The sequence below is a fragment of the Eleutherodactylus coqui genome, chromosome 5 (assembly GCF_035609145.1).
Source record: "Eleutherodactylus coqui strain aEleCoq1 chromosome 5, aEleCoq1.hap1, whole genome shotgun sequence".
Classification (NCBI taxonomy): domain Eukaryota; kingdom Metazoa; phylum Chordata; class Amphibia; order Anura; family Eleutherodactylidae; genus Eleutherodactylus; species Eleutherodactylus coqui.
Window position 1 is genome coordinate 33,962,267 of NC_089841.1, and position 15,925 is coordinate 33,978,191.

Consider the following 15,925-nt stretch of genomic DNA (forward strand, 5'->3'; position numbering starts at 1 on the left):
AACCCCTTTAAGAGCACAACACAACGCTACCGACGCGTTTCTGCAGCTAATATTAGGTTAGCTGCGTCATCAGGGTAGTATGCATAGATTATGTAGAGCCATAGGTAGTGAGCAGCCTGACTGGCTGCAAATAAATGAACATAGACGGTCAGACACCGTTCTTTAGGGCTTTAAGTAGTACAGACCCCGCCTCCCTTAGCAAGGGGCTCGTCCCGCTGCTCCAATGAGCTGATCCTGTCATTATTCACCACTCCGAGGTATCGCGATGTTATAGCGATCTCGCGCATGCGCAGTACCAACGGGACCGCGGCCGCCAACCACACCAACCAACCGCATCAGGCCGTCAGAAGAGCGTAGCGGCGCGCCGTTGCCTTGGCAGCGCAGACGCTAGCCCATGGCCGTGGATAGCAACAACAAGACACTGGACCTCATTAACCCCTGATGGGATGGTAAACAGTCTGTCAGACATTGCAAACAACATTTGCAGTATAGTGAAAAGAATGATATGTTATAATAATACAAGGGTTATGGCATACCAATTTGTTGTATACCCCTTCGTGATGGTATCAATTGCCATGTCCACAGTGTATTCCACCTGTCAAGCGGAATATGTGGTACATATGACACCAAACGAATGTAAAGAATTGATGAATCAATGGAGGAACCAAATGGACCCTCATTCTCCATATAGGATATTACTTCAAACAGCAACTCTGAAGTCAATTGGACCTCCATTATGAGAAGGGAATGTTCATTGAAAAAATGTATGAGTGTATTATATAAAGGCGGTAAATGATAGATTCTCATTTAACCCGTTTGGCGCACAGCAGTCCATTCGATATATCCATCGCGTTTCTTTTTGCAATAACCTCTGATCTACGTTGCCTCTTCTTCCGTTGTCCCGAATTTTCTCCAAGCCTTGAAATTTAATACATTCTGGATCGTTGTTGTGCTTTTCTCGTACATGTACCGCCACACTGGTGTTCTCTCCCCTATTGATATTGCCAATATGTTCTAAAATACGTCTAAATACGTCTAAAATAGGAAGTTAAACGAAATCTCCAAATTTGATGCATGTCCCATGCCCAGGGTTGATGAATTAATTGAGAGACTGGGTAATGCCAGATATATCACCACACTTGACCTTACTAAAGGGTACTGGCAAATACCTCCGACTGACACGGCCAAAGAGAAAACAGACCTCTTAACCCCAGAGGGCTTGTTTCAGTACAAAGACATGCCGTTTGGGTTACATGGCATGCCTGCTACCTGCCAAAGGTTAATGGATCGGATTTTGACGTCTCCTATTCTGCTGCATACCTAGATGATGTCGTAGTCTATAGTTCCGATTGGGAGAGTCACCTTGGGAAGGTACAGGCGGTCAGGGATGCCATAAAAAGGGGCAGGTTTAACCTTAAACCCTGGAAAATGTGCAGTAGCCCTGGAGGAAGCCAAGTACCTTGGCTATGTTATTGGCTATAGCGTCATTAAACCCCAGGTCAACAAGGTAGAGGCCATACATGGCCTAGACCTTTAACAAAAAAACAGGTCAGAGCTTTTTTAGGCATGACCGGGTACTACCGTAGGTTTGTGCCTAACTTTGCCTCCATTGCAGCACCACTTACGGACTTGACGAAAGGGGGCAGGTCGGTAATGGTGGTGTGGACAGCCAAGGCCGAGCAGGCCTTTCAAAATTTAAAGTCTGCTCTTAGCCAACAGCCAGTATGGATAACGTCCGACTTCCAGAAGAGTTTATTGTGCAGACAGATGGTTCTTTTTTTTTTTTTAATTCAAATATTTTTAATTGACTTTTCATTTTCCGAAGACATTTAAGTAACAATACAAAACACTTAAGCATATCCCAAATAGTCTCTCAAGCGCCGCGAGGATAAGTCCGCTGTGCTCTTCATCCACTCTTCTTGCTTGTGAGGATTTTCCATGTGTTGATCCGTGGCATGTTCATTACCCTATTTTTCGCTCTATAAGATGCACTTTTTTCCCCTCCAAAGCAGGGGGGCGGGGGTGGGGGGGGGGGGAGTTGCTGCGTCTTATAGAGCGAATGTGCCAAAAATTCGTTCCGATCGTCATTTTTAGCGATTGCGTTAGTTAGCGCGATTGTGCGTTAAACTCGCAATCGCATGTGTGATCAAATGTGTGATCGGTCCGAAGTTTTCTTTCCTCCCCACTGCTGCGCATACTTACCGCTGATTGGTGGGGAGCGTCGGCAAGTACTACTGCTGCTCCCCGCCTCCACCAAATGGCTTCTTACCTTCCTCCTGCCGCACAGAAGCGCCGCTGTGACATGGAGAGCCGTTTTGTCCGAACCCTGCTGCTTCTTCTCCTCCGTCCCTGGGTGAGTTAAAAAAAATTTTCCCCTATTTTTCCGCTCTAAAACGGAGGTGCGTCCTATAGTCCGGTGCGTCTTATAGAACGAAAAATACGGTAATTAATTCCGTGACCATGGTGACGCTATTCTTTCTCCCTCTCCCTCTCCCCAAACAACAATTGTTTTAGTACATTTACTATCTTAGTTTCTGAGTAAGTCCGAGCCAATAAGACCAAAGGTATGGAGCCATTTAAGCCATATAATAAATGCTTTTCTCCCACATTAAAATTTGTGTGACTTTGTTTTTGAGTTCATTCAAATTGGGGGGGGGGGGGTTCGTCCAGCCAGTGTTGCGCTATTAGTTTTCTGGCCAAATATAAAATTCTGGCTATTGCTAGTTTTTTGTTTTCATCTGAAGGTACGTCGTCTACATAGCCTAGGATACATACCAGTGGAGTCTGCTCTAGAGTTACCCCATACACATCATGGATCAGTTCACACACTTCTATCCAATACCTCTTTAGTTTTGGACATCGCCACATCATGTGTATTGGATCTGCTGTTTGGGTTTTACATTTATTACATAAAAGAGACTCTCTCAGACCTATATTATATAAGAACAATGGCGTTCGGTATACCCCTGTGTATTAGGTACCATTGTGAGAGTCTGTGGGATTCACTTAGGGAGAGTCTGGGTGTCGCCTGTAGAATCTCATCCCATAATGATTCCTCTATTGGTCCAATGTCTCCTTCCCATTTGCTATTTGTTGGCAGGGGATACCGTTCGCCTATTTTGCTCTGTATGCATGTGTATAGCTGTGATATGTTCCCCCTTGTGTTGGTGGCAGTGCCTATGATATCTGCTGGTATGAATTTCTTTAGCTCAGTATCTTTAAAGGGGTTGTCCCGCGAAACAAAGTTGGGGTATACACTTCTGTATGGCCATATTAATGCACTTTGTAATGTACATCGTGCATTAAATATGAGCCATACAGAAGTTATTCACTTACCTGTTCCGTTGCTAGCGTCCTCGTCTGAATGGGGCCGCTTGTGCCAGAGAGCTGCTCCTCGTAGCTCCGCCCCGTCACGTGTGCCGATTCCAGCCAATCAGGAGGCTGGAATCGGCAATGGACCGTGCAGAAGACCTGCGGTCCACCGAGGGTGAAGATCCCGGCGGCCATCTTCGCAAGGTAAGTAAGAAGTCACCGGAGCGCGGGGATTCGGGTAAGTACTATCCGTTTTTTTTTTTAAAACCCCTGCATCGGGTTTGTCTCGCGCCGAACAGGGGGGCTATTGAAAAAAAAAAACCCGTTTCGGCGCGGGACAACCCCTTTAAGCCCCACTTCTGCCTGGTAGGCATGCCTGAGTTGCATTTAAATCCTGCTATTGTCGGGTGGGCTCTCAGTATGCTGGCTAGAGGCTCTATTACCAATGCAAACAGAAGTGGGGAGAGCGGACAGCCCTGCCTTGTTCCCCTGTTCAACGGGAAGGGCTCTGAACAACTACCATTTACTGTTACGCAGGCCTGCACTTTGGTATATAGTAGTTTTACTGAGTCAATGAAGGCCTGACCGTATCCAATTTTGTACAGCAGGGGTCCCCAACTCCAGTCCTCAGAGACCACCAACAGGTCATGTTTTCAGGATCTCCTATAGTAAGAACACCTGTGGCAATGTCTGAGGACTGACAATAATTACATCACCTGTGCAACACTGAGGAAATCCTGAAAACATGACCTGTTGGCAGTCCCTGAGGACTGGAGTTGGGGAACACTGTTGTACAGCACTTCCCACATGAATGACCATTCTACGCTATCAAAAGCCTAAGCGGCATCCAGTGAGCATATCACTCTACGCCCCTCGTTATCTGCCGGCAATTGAAGATTGAGGTATAGTCCTATTATACTTCCCAGCTGTTGATCGTGTAGGGATAAATCAATTTTGGTCCAGGTGTATCAGGGATTCAATCACCCTAGTGAGTCTCTTGGCTAAGGCCTTTGCTAGAATTTTTATGTCTGTGTTTAGTAGTGAGATGGGTCTGCATGAATCTGGTGATAGGGGGTCTTTCCCTGGTTTCGGGATTATTAGGATTACCGTATTCCGCATAGACGGTGGTAGTTCTGTCCATTGTAACGCCTCTGAATGTACCTCGAGCAGTCTTGGTAGTAGTATGTCTGCATATTGCTTGTATATCTCCACTGGGAGTCCATCATCTCCTGGCGCTTTATTGTTATTTAGTGATTCTAGAGCTTTTACCATTTCTTCTGTATCTATCGGGGCATCTAGGTATTCTTTTTGTTCATTTGTTAATTTTGGTAGCCTAATACTTGCCAGATATTGGTTGATCTGTTCTTTTGGTTTAGAGAGGTTAGAAGAGTACAGTGATTTGTAATATTGCTTTATTATTTCCCTAATTACATCGGGGTTTGTCTCTATTATGTCCTGATTGTTTTTTATCCCGACAATATATGTGGTACCCCTTTGTGCTCTTGATATTATGGCTAGCATGTGTCCTGCCCTTTCACCTTCCTCGAAGAAGGATTGTTTTATAAATTTGTTTATGTGCGCTGCGGTTTCTAAAGTATACAGGTTTAGGGCCTCCTGGTCTCCCCGCCACTGCCTAAGTGTTTCCGCCGTGCCTGCTTCCACATGTCTATTTTCACTAGCCATTAATTTTCTCTTTAGTTTTTTACCCCTTTTAGCCTGCGTAATCCGCTGTATTAGAATACCTCTGAGATAGGCTTTCATAGCCTCCCACTGCACGCCCTTGGTTGTGGATCCCGCATTCAGTTCGAAGTATTCTTTTAGGCCTCATGTCCACGGGCAAAAGAAGAATTAAAATCCGCAGCGGATTTTAACTCTTCTCCTGCCCGCGGATCCGCACCCCATAGGGATGCATTGACCACCCGCGGGGTAGATAAATACCCGCGGATGGTCAATAAAAGTGATTTTTTTAAAAATGGAGCATGAAGAAATCTGGACCATGCTCCATTTCTGTGCGGGTCTCCCGCGGGGACGGCTCCCGCCGGCTTCTATTGAAGCCTATGGAAGCCGTCCGGATCCGGGGGACACAAAAATCGGATTTTACTCACCCGCTCCGGTTCTTCCCTTCGCCGCGGAGCCATCTTCTCTCCGTCGCGGCCGGATCTTTTTTCTTCGGGCCGGCGCATGCGTGGGGCACGTCACCGACGTGCCCTGCGCATCCGCCGAGCCGAAGAAAGAAGATCCGGCCGCGACGCAGAGAAGATGACACCGCGGCGAAAAGAAGATCCGGAGCGGGCGAGAGGTGAGTTTATTCTTATTTATTCTCATTTTCAGCGCTCATGTCCGCGGGGCAGGAGGGACCCGCTCCGGATTCTCCATGGAGAATCCGGAGCGGGCCTGATTTTCCCCGTGGACATGAGGCCTTAGGGCTCATGTCCACGGGGAAAATATGATTTAGGATCCGCAGCGGATTACCTGCACGTGGATCCGCACCCCATAGGGATGCATTGACCACCCGCGGGTAGATAAATACCCGCGGATGGTCAATAAAAGAGATTTTAAAAAAAATGGAGCATGAAAAAATCGTGCGGGTCTCCCGCGGGGACGGCTCCCGCGGGCTTCTATTGAAGCCTATGGAAGCCGTCCAGATCCGCGGGAGACCTAAAATAGGAATTTAAAAGAATTTACTCATTCGTAGCGGGCCGGGAAGGTCTTCTCTTCCTCACGGCCGCATCTCCCTTGCCTCGGCCGGCGGATGTGCCCGGCGCATGCGCGCGGCACGTCGACGACGTGTCGGCGACGTGCCGCCGGCGTGAGGAATTCATCCGCCGGCCGAAAAAGAAGATCCGGCCGTGAGGAAGAGCGTCCCCGCCCGCTACGGATAGGTAAATTCTTATTTTCAGTGCTCATGTCCGCGGGGCAGGAGGGACCCGCTGCAGATTCTACATGTAGAATCCGGAGCGGGCCTGATTTTCCCCGTGGACATGAGGCCTTAGGGTTTCCCCCACACCTTGATTCTCTATGAGGCTAAGCCAGTATACATTTCTGAGTGTTTTATGACTAGTTGTATAGGAGAGTGGTCTGACAAAATTCTGGGCAGATGTTTGATCAGTACTATCTTGCTATATAACTGTGCATTACCAATCGCTAGATCTATGCGTGACGTAGCCTGGTATGTACTAGAGTGGCATGAATATTGTCTAGTGCCGGGTTTTTGGCTCGCCATATTTCTAGTAGATTTGTCTCTGTTAACAGTCGCCCCAGCGCAGTTAACCCCTCTTTGTTCTGTGTACCCATTCTGTCTCAGTGGGGGTCTATTACTGAATTTAAATCTATTATTAACACTGGGATGTCTGGTGTATCCACAATAAAATTCAGTATCTGCTTTATGACTGTGCTACTATAGGGGGGTGGAGAGTATATCGAGATCAACAAACAGATATAAGTGTATATCTTGCAATGCAGGCAGACATATCGGGCTTCTGAGTCTATCTTTTGTGCAATTACAGTAAAGGGTATAGAATGATGTACCAAGACACTGACCCCTCTAGAGCATGTAGTATATACTGAGTGGTAGCTATGTGCGGCCCTTTGGATTTTGAACGAAGATAATGAATCTTTAGAGAGGTGCGTCTCCTGCAGGCACAGTATTAGTGGATGGTATTCTTTGATTGTCTGGAATATCGCCAGGCGTTTAACCGGGTCTCCCATCCCCCGTACATTCCACGATACAATCGTGAATCTATCAGCCATTTTTCATTGGTGGAATATGAATATTGGAGGTCACGATATTCATGAGCCTGTCCACGCTCCAGCCCACCATAATCACATTACAATTATGTATAACCGCATTCCCCTCCCCATCAGCACATGAGAGACAACAAACAAACCCAACAAACATTCCCCACATAAATCTCACAGATCTGTCGAAACCGTCACAGATCGGGGTACCAGTCCACCAAGTCGCCGGATATGGCGGTGTGTCCTCTGTTAGTACAGCAGATAGAGTTAAGCTTGGAAAAAGCAACACTTAGAACAAAGGTGAGTGTTGGTAACAAAGAACTTAAAGCTGTGCTCTTGAGTAGCCGTTTCTTCATTCTTCAATCTTTGATCTTTGCTCTTCTGTCATTTTGCTCCGTTAATTTTCCCCGGGTCAGCCGTCGATATTGGGTCCCTCCGTGCGGCGAGGCGAGCGTGCGGCAGTGCGGATTCATATCTTTCCAGCCAGAGCAATGCAGTTTTCGGGTTATCAAAGAATTGCGTCTCCCCCACTGCTACTACGCTCAGTCTGGCCGGGTATAGCATGGCGTATGGCGCATGTGGGTCTCAGTCGTTTTTTGATTTCCATGAAAGTCCCTCTTTTCTTTTGTATTTCTGCTAAAAAGTCTGGAAAGAAGAATATTCTGGCGCCATTGACTTAAATATCGCCTTTGTCTCTGGCCCCCTCTTAGAACAGTGTCGCGGTCTCTGAAATGGAGGCACTTCATAAGAACTGGTCTCGGAGGGGTCCCTGGGGAAGGGGGTCTTGTTGGGACGTGGTGGGCACGCTCTATTGCAAATATTGGCGAAAAGGCTTCTTTGCCAAATAGGTCAGTAAGCCATTTCTTAAAGTACTCACACGGGTTGTTGCCCTCCATTTTTTCTGGCACTACACGTATATTATTTCTACAGGAGCGGTTCTCCAGATCATCGATTTTGGCGCAGAGGGATGCAATTTTTTTGCGCATTATTATCCACTGCATGTTGCATAGGGGTCACTCTGTCTTCTATGTTGCTGATCCTTCCCTCTGCAGCAGTTAACTTTTCATATTTTTTGCACATCTTGTCTGATTAGGCTCATGTGCTCTTGCAGTATGCCAAACTGTTGGTGAAGCATTTGTACTGCGTTTGTGCATTTGGTGACAGCCCCTAGAATGTCCTGCAGTGTGGGCTCTGCTACATGAGCTTGTTTTGTGGAGATGTTCTGTGAGATCCTTCTTTTTCCCTCCACTGCATGTTAGTGCTCCCTCCTCCTCCGTCTCCTGTGTTATCTTGTGCATAGAGTGTCCTACAAGAGTTCCAGGGCCGCTCACCTCTTCACCCTTCTCCTTGTCTTTTCTGTGGGTCATGGTGAGTTTTGTCTGCCAGACGCTTCCTGCAGACTCCCGGTCACCAGAGAGAGCTCTGTGGCAGGGTTTTTATCTAGATGTCCCGGTTTCAGGATGTTTAAACAGGATATCTGTAACGGAGCTTCTGCCTCACACTCCTGCTCACATCCCCGGCTTGGCTCCACCCCCCAGACAGATGCTTCTAATGTAGGGTTGGGTGCAGTGTTGTCCCAGTCCATAAATGGGGAAGAACATCCAGTACTGTATTTAAGCCGAAAACACTCCTGCGGAGAAGAATTACGCGATTGTTGACGTGAATGTTTAGCAGTAAAATGGGCATTGAAAAATTAAGGTACTATCCCTTGGGGAAAGTTCAAATTGGTGTCAGACCATGCCTCCTTGACCTGGATGAAGCAAAATAAGGAAAAGAATGTGAGGGTGACGAGGTGGTTTCTTTCGCTTCAGAACTTCAAGTTCACCCTCGAATATAGACCAGGCAAATCACAAGGTAATGCTGATGCCTTGTCTAGGGTGCATTGTCTGGTCAGCAAAAAGGCCCAGTCCCCCCAGTCTGGAGAAGAGGGGGGGGGGGGGATATGTAGGCAGTTAAAGGGTGAAGTTGTGGATGGAGTGTATCTCCCTCCCAGGCTCTTAGTCTGGACAGGGTGGCGGTCCAGTTCATAACTTCAGCCTGGTTCTCAGGAAGCTCAGCTGTAGGCACTGACCCCGTTACTGGGGTATAAAAGACTGCAGGTCTTTGGAGTCAGTGTCTTATAAGCTGATGAGGGAGTACAACCTTACAGTGTGGACCTGAGAAAACCTCTGAGCACCCTGTGTGGTGCATCTTTGCACATGTTACATTGAATGGACTTTTCTGTTGCTTTGCCTGGAGTGTATTTAAAAGAATAAAACTGAAGTTTTATGCACTTTCTAGTCCAGAGCGTCATTGCCGCCCCCACCCCCTGGAGGACTTTGTTACAAGGGGTAGAAGATGAGGGCAATGTTGCTAGTGCTAGTTGTGAATTTAGGGAGTCCCAGGTCTCGTAGATACCCTCAACAGGATATTAAAATCTTTGGATCTATAGAACCTAGGACTAGCAAACCATATGTCTCCCAGGAAGCTTTCTCCTTGCGCAAATTGTACTATCCTTTTCAATTTATGGTTTTTCAGTGGGAACATTAAAGGGGTTGTCTCGCGCCGAAACAGGTTTTTTTTTTTTCCATAGGCCCCCCGTTCGGCGCAGGATAACCACAAGGGATGTGTTAAAAAAAACAAAAACATATTACTTACCCGAATCCCCGCTCTGCGACGTCTTCCTTCTTCTTCCTTCACCAAGATGGCCACCGGGATCTTCACCCACGATGCACCGCGGGTCCTTTCCCATGGTGCACCGTGGGCTCTGTGCGGTCCATTGCCAATTCCAGCCTCCTGATTGGCTGGAATCGGCACATGTGACGGGGCGGAGCTACGCGATGAACGCCGCTCGTGCCTGGACTGACAGAAGGGGAGAAGACTGAACAGCGCAAACGCGTCTAAAAAAGCAAGAAGACATCAGAATTAGACGGATCCATGGAGACGGGGACGCTAGCAACGGAGGGGGTAAGTGAATAACTTCTGTATAGCTCATATTTAATGCACGATGTATATTACAAAGTGCATTAATATGGCCATACAGAAGTGTATAACCCCACTTGCTGCCGCGAGACCACCCCTTTAAATTCAGCCATCCACCTAATTGGATTGCCTTATACTATTCCACAATATCCAGAAGGTCCATGCCTCCTGAATGCTTTTTCTTAATTATCAGTGAGTAAGCCAATCGGGGTTGTTTATATTTCCAAAAATATCCCAACAACAGATAGCGAAGCTTCTTGAAAAAAAGACTGAGGTATATGAATCGGCAGCACTTGTATTTTGTATAGTATCTTGGGTAGAATGTAAGTCTTTATAAGGTTCTTCCTGCCAAACCAAGATGTAATAGGAAGGTTATACATGGTTAATAGAGATGAGCGAGCGTACTCGGAAAAGCACTACTCGCTCGAGTAATTGGCTTTATCAGAGTATCGCTGTGCTCGTCCCTGAAGATTACGGATTACGGAGCGGGGAGCTGCAGGGGAGAGCGGGGAGGAACGGAGGGGAGATCTTTCTCTCCCTGTCTCCCGCCCGCTCCCCCTCGCTCCCCGCTGCGACTCACCTGTCAGCCGCAGCGGCACCCAAATCTTCAGGGACGAGCACAGCGATACTCGGATAAAGCACATTACTCGAGCGAGTAGTGCTTTTCCGAGTACGCTCGCTCATCTCTAATGGTTAACAGTGTTTTAATGTCAGTCAGTAGTGGCAAAAAGTTTAATTCAAATAGTTTTGTGAGATTATTCGTTAGTAGAGATGAGCGAACGTACTCGTTTAGAGCGATTTCGCAATCGAGCACCGCTTTTTTCGAGTAACTGACTACTCGGGCGAAAAGATTTGGGGGGCGGCGTGGTGGAGCGGGGCGTAGCAGTGGGGAACAGGGGGGAGCTCTCCCCCCCCCCCCCCCCCCACTGCAACCCTCCACTCACCACCGGCGCGCCCTGAATCTTTTCGTCCGAGTAGTCAGTTACTCGAAAAAAGCGGTGCTCAGTTGCGAAATCGCTCTAAACGAGTACGTTCGCTCATCTCTATTCGTTAGCTTAATACCTAAGTAGTCAATAGAGTGTTATGCCCAAACATATGGAGTGCTTTCCCTTTTTTCTGTTACTCTTTGTGGTGGCATAGTGATGTTTAGGATCACTGATTAATTTTTGTTAACTTTAAAGTTTGAAAGGCTTCCATGAAAGTCCAATAAGTTAAGTTTTAGGAGACCCTGTTGGGGGTTTAAAATCAAGAAAATAATGTCATCAGCAAAGGTAGTGGATTGTTTACACTCTTTCCCTATTGTGAGTGCTTGGATTTCTGGGTGTTGTCTGACTGTTTGTAGGAGGGCTTCTAGTGTGAGAATGAATAGTGTAGGGGACAGAGGGCATCCCTGACGGGTTCCATTAGTAATATTAAATGGTTGGGATAGCGTGTCGTTTATTCTCAGTCCAGCGTATAAAAAGCCTGTGATTTCTGACCTTGTCTCAGCGGGTAATAATGTATCTACTCACAGCTGTTCTTGTTACTCCTCCAAGTGTGCTCTAATTTCGTTATCGCCCTTACCCCATCTGCCCGTGTCTTGCCATTTGTATTGTTTCCTCAAAAGCGGTCTACCCCGAGTCTGCTAAATGTCCTTCCACTAAAGGAAAGAATAATTTGAGGGAAACTAATAAGTCATTCATTCCTACAACTCCTTCGCCCGTTTTGTTTTTCTTCCCCATTTAATAATACCATCAGGCTCTGAGTTCGGGTTTTCATATCTTTTTTATTTTTCTGCACATATTGTCCTCTATTTCTATGTGAAATCATGGTGCCCAGATTCAGATTGAGTCTTAATTGCATTTATTTAAATTGTTCACCGATTTAAAAAAATAATAGAATGTTAAAATGAAAAACAAATCCACTACACATTGCTCTACAGTGTGAAGAGAGAATAAAGATTAGAAATCACAAATCCCATTTCCAGAAAATAAAAGGATCAAAAAGTATCTCAAAACACTAGAAATAAGAAATGCATATTTCCCCATAAAAATCTAGCCATCACCCGAGTGATAGAAATATAAAATTCTTTTAATATATTATTGCTAAATATTTTTTTTTTTATAAAATGTTTTTATTGTACAAAAGTAGAAAAATCTAAATTTAGTATTGCTTTAACTGTACTGACATTATATGTAATTTTTCACACGGTGAATGGCAGACGATGTAATAGTTTTTATGTGATGGTGCCATTAAACACAACTTACCATTCAACCCCCCCACATCTGAAAATTTCAGAATTAATCAACTATACCACTTCCTGAGCTCGCTCAGGCTCCCACAGACCTTCCCGGACTTAACCGTATTTGAGAGAATGTGTCTGAGAGACCCAATGAGAAGGGGTTCCTTAGCCCTGATCTATAACCTCCTGAACATGCCGGAGGGGGAGGGTAGACTGCCATACATGGAAAAATGGGAAAAGGACTTGAATATAAACATGGAGCCGGAAAAATGGAGGCAGTGCTGCGAGATGATCACGAGGGGGAGCCAACAGGTGACTCTGATGGAGACATCTATAAAGATCCTTCACCGGACTCACCTGGTACCGAGCAGATTACACCAAATTTACCAATCAGTCTCACCCCTCTGCTTTAGAGGATGTATGGAGGTGGGCACCCAAGTCCACGTCTGGTGGACATGCCCAGTAGTGAAGAGGCTCTGGGCTCAGGTCCATAGGTTTATACAGAGACTATTTATAGGACCCCTACATAGGTCTCCAACGGTGTTTCTCCTTGGCGATCGACAACCTGGTGTTAGATACCGGGCGCATAAGCTGATCCAGGTGATATGTATGGCGGCAAGAATTCATATAGCATCCAGATGGAAGCAAAGAACCCTGTCCTTCCGGGAGGTAGTGGAAAGGGTCTCTCGGATAGCTCTATATGAAAGACTACATGCAATAGGGACGGATACCCTTGAAAAGTTCGGGGAGGTCTGGGAACCCTGGATAAACCTGGTAGACATACCAGGACTCCGACATGTCCTCCAGTCGACCTAAATACAGCAACCGAGATAGGAAAGAGGAGATCGCAACATTTGGAACAAAGATGAGTGACGACCAAAGTTGAATGCAGTCAATGTTAATGTTTAATGGATTTAAATGACAAAATGTATGACTAACCAGACTAAATAAGTTAGACAATTTAACTACAACTGAAGAAGGTAATAAGTACATGTTTGAGATAAATATATATATGCAGGATGAAAGCTAAACAACTGAGATTATCCCCTGCGAGGGAAAACCAATGTGAAACAAACAATGATGCAGTACTTATCCTGTTTGCTTCCTGAATAAAGAGTTTTGAAACTAAACACAACTTACCATATGTACTCTGATATAAGCCTAGTTTTTCAGCACATTTTTTTATGCTGAAAAAGCCCCCCTCGGCTTATGTTCGAGTGAGGTAAAAAAAAACAACAACAAAAAACCCGCAATACTCACCTCCCAGCCGGTGTCTTTGTCCCCGGCGCGATGATCTCCCCGGCGGTGCGGCAAGCTGCTTGAGAATTCTCCACGCTGTCATTTCCCTGCTCGGCTTTGAATTCCCGTGCAATCATCGCTGTGTAAGTAAGCGCTGTGATTGGATCAAGCGCCAGCCAATCACAGCCGGCGCTCGATCATTCAGTCATTCAGTGGATGACATCACTGAATGGCTGTGATTGGTTTATTTATGATTAATTTATACAAATACTGTCTGCCACGACAGTTTATTTTGTCCAAAGAGGAGCTCCAGCAGGAGCGCGGAAAGAGCTTTTTCTATTTTTGAAGCTTCCCTGCTCATGGCTGCAACTCACCTGTCACCCGCGCCGGCAGCCGAACCTTCTCTGCCGAGCGGGGAGATACTCGCTAAGGACAATGCTCGCTCATCTCTAATTGCCACTAATTCTCCCACTTCCCAATGTTGTAGAAACATGAAATTTGGCACAAGCATTGATTATGTCATAAATAGGAAAAGCTAATGGGTTCCAACTCCATTATTCAATTCTATGCGCAAAAGAATTAGCGTCCAAATTTTACGTACAGAATCGAATTCTCTCACTTCCTGATGTCACCTATATATATAAAAATGAATGTCTGTCTGTCTGTCCATTATGCATTACTACACCATTCATCCAATCACCATGAAACTTTGGGAAGTTGCTGAGTACACTCCTGGGAAGATTACTGGCATAGTACATCTATCCTACAATAGGTGGCGCGCGTGCGAGCGTCGTCGACAGTTATGCCCTCCAGAGAAAGATCGTTCAATTTCCATCTCAAGCACGAAAGCAAAAAAGGCATTACGAGCAACGGGATGAGTGTTCAACTACAAAATGATGCATCCGCCGAACATATCACAATACAATTGCTGGATATTGAGAATGCTGAGGTAAAATAAAAGCTGTGCTATGATTGGTTGCTATTTCTTATACTGCTGAGGTAAAAAGAAAGCTGCGTTGTGGTTGGTTGCTATTCCTTATACGGCTGAGGGAACATAAGAGCTGTGCTGTGATTGGTTGCTATTTCTTATACTGCTGAGGTAAAATAAAAGCTGTGCTGTGATTAGTTGCTATTTCTTATACTGCTGAGGTAAAATAAGAGCTGTGCTGTGATTGGTTGCTCTTTCTTATAATGCTGAGGTAACATGAAAGCTGCGCTGTGATTGGTTGCTATTTCTTATACTGCTGAGGTAACATGAAAGCTGCGCTGTGATTGGTTGCTCTTTCTTATAATCCTGAGGTAAAATAAAAGCTGTACTGCGATTGGTTGCTATTTCTTATACTGCTGAGGTAAAATGAAAGCTGAGCTGTGATTGGTTGCTCTTTCTTATACTACTGAGGTAAAATGAAAGCTGTGCTGTGATTGGTTGTTATATATTATACCACTGAGGCAAAAAGAACGCTGCGCTGTCATTTGTTGCTATTTCTTATACTGCTGAGGTAACATGAAAGCTGCGCTGTGATTGCTTGTTATTTCTTATACAGCTGAGGTATAATGAAAGCTGTGATATGATTGGTTGCTATTTCTTATACTGCTGAGGTAACATGAAAGCTGCGCTGTGATTGGTTGCTATTTCTTATACTGCTGAGGTAAAAAGAAAGCTGTGATATGATTGGTTGCTATTTCTTATACTGCTGAGGTAGCATGAAAGCTGCGCTGTGATTGGTTGCTATTTCTTATACTGCTGAGGTAAAAAGAAAGCTGCGCTGTGATTGGCTGTTATTTCTTATACTGCTGAGGGAACATAAAAGCTGTGCTGCGATTGGTTGCTATTTCTTATACTGCTGAGGTAACATGAAAGCTGTGCTGTGATTGGTTGTTATAGTTTATACTGGTGCTGTAACATGAAAGCTGCGCTGTGATTGGGTGTTATATATTATAAAGCTGAGGTAACATGTAAGCTGCTCTGCGATTGGTTGTTATATATTATACAGCTGAGGTTACATGAAAGCTGCACTGTGATTGGTTGTTGATATATATATATATAAACGAATGTATGTCTGTCTTCGCAGCAACGCACGACGCGTATGTGCGCCAGGGTTCCACCACCATTGTACGGCATGCAATCGCCATGCGAGGGCTTTTAAGGTCCTATCGAAATCAATGGAGGCATTCCAAGGGAACAACCAGAGATAGAACATGGGGAGATCTATTTTACATTGCAGCGATGCTCTGAGGAAAAGAATCGCTAGTGGGAATGAATCAGTTAAAAATAATAGATTTCGTATTAGTGCGAGTTTTGTGCGCATCACATAAAACTCTAGCAAGAATACAGTTTGTGTGAACAAACCCTTACTGCAATACAATGTGTGGAAATCACTGCGACAATCTGTACCAAAATCAGCAAAAACACGTGCAGATTTTGAGAAGAATTTACCTGCAGAAAGTCCCCAA

The 15,925-nt window shown here is 45.5% G+C and overlaps 1 protein-coding gene across 1 annotated transcript in view; it reads right to left on the minus strand.

The window, feature by feature from the left end:
- LOC136628734 (zinc finger protein 850-like) overlaps nucleotides 1-15,925 on the minus strand; it is a 216,778-nt gene that overhangs the window by 125,574 nt on the left and 75,279 nt on the right. The gene's annotated exons all lie outside the window — the stretch shown is intronic.